The following is a 4,843-nucleotide window of genomic DNA, read 5'->3' on the forward strand; positions in this document are numbered from 1 at the left end:
CAGCATCAGAGCCACCAGCACTTTGCCTTTGCCTGCCTCTCATCACTGCCTCCAGTTTTCTGCTCTAACGAGTCCTTGCGGAGGCTGTGTTGGTAATGGCCCTCAGTGGGGCCCATTAATACTCCACGAAACTTCGGCGTTTACTTCTGACTCTGACTCCTTGAGCAGTTTGTGCAATCTCCTCTCAGCATTGCAAGTCCACGGACTCGGCACCAAACACACCATGGGGCTCATTACAAGGCAGAAATCCCTCATGTGAGTTGTCTCTTCCCACAATTTTCTTCAAGTCTTCAAGGCTTCTACAGCTAATTGGAGAGGTTTCAGGTCAATATTAAAGAGGAAGATTTCAATGAGTACTTAATAAAAAAAGGAGGTTTGCATTTTAAAGGCTTTTTTAAAAATTATTTTTCAGTTTGCTGAAGAAGTAATAGCAGCATTCTCCAATTGATATTGATCCAGAGGGTGACCTAAGCAGATATGGGCGGGTAGGAAAAGCAGTGCCTTGAGGCCGGGCACTCTATGGACAACCTTGCTGCTCGCCCCCCACCCCCACCATTTCTCTGATCGGCCCCCTGGGCCTTGCATCACTTGTCCTCACATCAGACTTCTCCACTGAAGGCTGGATGTTACAGCTCCTTGGCACCAATTCCCACCCGCTTTCCTCAGAGAAGCGGCTGCACACACGCACAGGAGGACTTCTCCTCACTGCCAAAAAAAACCAGTTACACGTGATGCGATTTAATAAGCTTGAAAACACTCTCCTCAACTGTATGCCAAGTCCAAGCTGCATCTAATGAGGTCCACCTTCCACAAGGGATACCTGTACAAGAACCGTTTTAGGCAGAGAGCTGGGAAAGGATAGATATAAACATAATTAAGCAGTTGACTTGAGTTAGTTAGACTTCTCAGAGATGCGGCAAGTGTCTAACTCCCTGAAGCTCAAAGCAGCCACCAGACAGAATGATCAAAGAGTAAGGGGAGGGGGAAATCTGGAGAGCCATGGGAAGGAAGTATATCCAGATAGTCTGCTGAAAAGATGTCCTTAGACATGGTCATTTAATCAGGAGAGATGGGAACACTGAAAGGTGAGGAAGATTAAAAACACAGTGTAAAAGACAGAGCAGTGGCAATGCAAGTACAGAGGAAGATCAATATTTCTTCTCCTATGATTAATGCACTTCCTGGAAATTCCCATTATAGCACGGTGGAAAAACATTGCCATATTACTAAAAGTACCCAGGTGTTTCAGCTTGAGCTTGAACCAGTTGTAGTTTGAAAACCTCCCAGAGACTGTACAACCTGATGAGGTCCCCCTAAGCCTTCCCTTCTTGGCCTCTTGGCCACTTGGCCTCTCCTCACAGGCCAAGTGCTCCAGTCCCTGACCATCTTGGGGGCCCTTTGCTGACCCCGCTCCAGCATGCTGACATCTTTCCTGGATGGGGGATCTGAAATATGGATGCAGTATTCTGGCTAATCCTTTCCCTCAATCCCCTGGCCATGCTCCGGGTCATACAGCCCAGGATGTTGTTGGACTCCCTTGCTTCAGGGCACATGGCTGCCTCCTGTCCAGATTGCTGACCACCAAGATCTTCTCTGCAGGTTTGCTCCCAGCCCAGCAGCCCCCGGCCTGTGCCATGGCCAGGGTTAGTCCATTGCAGGGGCAGAAACTGGCATTTGTCCTTGTGGGATTTCATGAGGTTCCTGCCAATACATGCTCGCCTGCTCCTTGAGACCTTTCCCTAAGCACAGAGAGTCCTGGAGATCTTTTCAGTGAAGACTAAGGCAAAGGCAGCATTGAGTCCCTCAGCCCCATCTGTGCCTGCTGTTATTAAATCACCCTCCCCATGCAGCAGCAGCCCTGCGTTTTCCTTGTTCAGCCTTGGTCTGTAATGGGCAATCAAAGCTCTTCTTTTTGCTCTTGACTTTCCTTGCAACCAACCCCAGGTGAGCTTTGCCTTTCCCAAAATCATACCCACACAATCAAGGCAATGCACATAAATTCCTTGTTTGTACCTGTCTTTGCTGCCACCCTATGGACACTGCTTCGTGGCCCCATCACCACCCTTTCCGTTGGATGGCCAAGCAACGGAGCTGCAAATATTGCTCCAGACCGGCCTCCTCTCTCCTGTGCCTGCATGTCTCGAAGCCCTTCCACAAGCCGTGGCTCTACACCACAAACCCCCCGATGCGAGTCCTCACTCTGCATGGTCACACAGCTCAGCTAACTTTGGTGTTGTCCTCTCCCAGGCACTTTCCAGCCTGGCCCAGAACTTCTCAGCTCTTCTCATCTTGCCAGCAAAAGATCAGCCTGCCCCGACTTGGTGCATGCAGAAATAGGTTTCTCTTGGTCATTTATTTCCCCCCTGGAAGCACAGAGCTTCTCCTCTGCTCTTCTCCAGGGACATCCGTGCCCCAGAGGACCTATACCCATGGGAATGTGTCTGTGCTGGTCTGGCCGGCCACTCCTGCCCCCTCCCTGTGCCCCCCGCAGAGCCCCGAGCTGGTGGAGCTGATCCACAGAGCGACCAGGCTGTGGTGCCTGAAAGCCACGGGCAGACAGTCCCAGGCAGATCCCTTCTATCATTCAACATCTCCAGGCGCAGTGGTCACCCACATGTGAAAGCTCAGCCCAGACCTCCTTCCCCAACACATGGCCCCATTCCCTCCTCCCCTGAGCCCATGGAGAACCCAAGAACAGAAACACAGCCTTGCAGGGGCAACCTCTTCAGCCTGTTCTTGACTTCAGCTTTGGAAGAAGAGCCCAACCTCCAGACACTGGCACTAAGAAAATCCCCTTTTATTACAGAGATGCAACACAGGAGACCAGCTGGAGCAACATGCCACAAACATGTAGAAAGGACTCTGGGTCAGACAGACTGGGTTCATGCCTCTGGAGAAGCAGAGTGGATGCAGACATTCCTGGACAACCATGATTATCACAAACCAAATGCCAAAAGCAGAGGATGTTCCTGAGATGAACAGGAAAGCCTTGTGAAGAGACACGGGCAGCTTATTGTTGCTGAAAGACAAGTGATTGAATCAGGGTCTTCAGTGTGTCTTTGAGCTCCTGGTTCCTCATGCTGTAGATGAGGGGGTTCACTGCTGGGGGCACCACCGAGTACAGAACTGCCACCACCAGGTCCAGAACTGGCGAGGAGATGGAGGGGGGCTTCAGGTAGGTGAACATACCAGTGCTGATAAACAGTGAGACCACGGCCAGGTGAGGGAGGCACGTGGAGAAGGCTTTGTGCCGTCCCTGCTTGGAGGGGATCCTCAGCACGGCCCTGAAGATCTGCACATAGGATAGAACAATGAAAACAAAACACCCAAAAGCAAGAGAGACGCTAACTACAAGAAGCCCAGCTTCCCTCAGGTAGGAGTGTGAGCAGGAGAGCTTGAGGATCTGGGGGATTTCACAGAAGAACTGGTTTATGGCATTGCCTTGGCAGAGGGGTAGTGAAAAGGTATTGGCAGTGTGCAGCATGGCGTAGAGGAAACCACTGCCCCAGGCCGCTGCTGCCATGTGGACACAAGCTCTGCTGCCCAGGAGGGTCCCGTAGTGCAGGGGGTTGCAGATGGCAACGTAGCGGTCATAGGCCATGATGGTGAGAAGAAAATATTCCCCTCCAATCAAGAAGAGAAAGAAAAAGACCTGGGCAACACATCCTGCATAGGAAATGGCCCTGCTGTCCCAAAGGGAATTGGCCATGGATTTGGGGACAGTGGTGGAGATGGAGCCCAGGTCGAGGATGGAGAGGTTGAGGAGGAAGAAGTACATGGGGGTGTGCAGGCGGTGGTCGCAGGCTATGGCGGTGATGATGAGGCCATTGCCCAGGAGGGCAGCCAGGTAGATGCCCAGGAAAAGCCAGAAGTGCAAGAGCTGCAGCTCCCGCGTGTCTGCGAACGCCAGGAGGAGGAACTGGGTGATGGAGCTGCTGTTGGATATTTGCTGCCTCTGGGCAAGGGGACCTGTTCAAGAGAAAAAAGGCAGTGAGAATTTATGGAGAAAATCAAAGGAATTTCTCATGGATCCACCTCCTGCTACACTCAATCCTTTTGCCTTTTCCAGGAGACCTTCCTTCAGTTCCATGGCTGGAGCTCTGGTTGGTGCCGGCTGAGTGTGCCATGAGGAGCAGAGCCTCTACTGACTGGCTGCCCAGGAGTCAGCCCTGCTCTGTAGCAGTGGGCTTATGGGAATGGTAGGGGCAGGTGCCAGACCTGAGATGGCGGGGAGATCACACTCTCATGCTTCTCTGAAAAGCCACCAGACCGTGCTGAGAGCTGAGGGATTCACTGCAGACCACTAAACGTCTCACCTCTTCTCAAGGTCTCAGCACCCCACTTCTAGCCAAGGATACACGTGGCTCATTTCATAGAATCATAGAATAGTTTGGGTTGGAAGGGACCTTTAAAGGCCATCTAGTCCAACCTCCCTGCTGTGGGCAGGGACATCCTCAACTCGATCAGGTTGCTCAGAGCCCCGTCCAACCTGACCTTGAATGTTTCCAGGGATGGGGCATCTACCACCTCTCTGGGCAACCTGTGCCAGTGTTTCACCACCCTCATTGTAAAAGATTTCTTCCTTATATCTAGTCTAAATCTCCCCTCTTTTAGTTTAAAACCATTCCCCCTTGTCCTGTCACAACAGGCCCTGCCAAAAAGTTTGCCGCCATCTTTCTTATAAGCCCCTTTAAGTACTGAAAGGTCTCCCCGAAGCCTTCTCTTCTCCAGGCTGAACAACCCCAACTCTCTCAGCCTTTCCTCATAGGAGAGGTGTTCCATCCCCCTGAACACTTCCGTGGGCTCCTCTGGACCCGCTCCAACAGGTCCATGTCTTTCCTGT

General features: G+C 51.8%; 1 pseudogene; it reads right to left on the reverse strand.

Moving 5' to 3' along the window:
• Positions 1-3,010: 3,010 nt before the first annotated feature.
• LOC142077138 (olfactory receptor 14A16-like) lies at positions 3,011-4,027 on the reverse strand (annotated as a pseudogene).
• Positions 4,028-4,843: the final 816 nt, after the last annotated feature.

The sequence above is a fragment of the Calonectris borealis genome, unplaced genomic scaffold, assembly GCF_964195595.1.
Source record: "Calonectris borealis unplaced genomic scaffold, bCalBor7.hap1.2 HAP1_SCAFFOLD_160, whole genome shotgun sequence".
Classification (NCBI taxonomy): domain Eukaryota; kingdom Metazoa; phylum Chordata; class Aves; order Procellariiformes; family Procellariidae; genus Calonectris; species Calonectris borealis.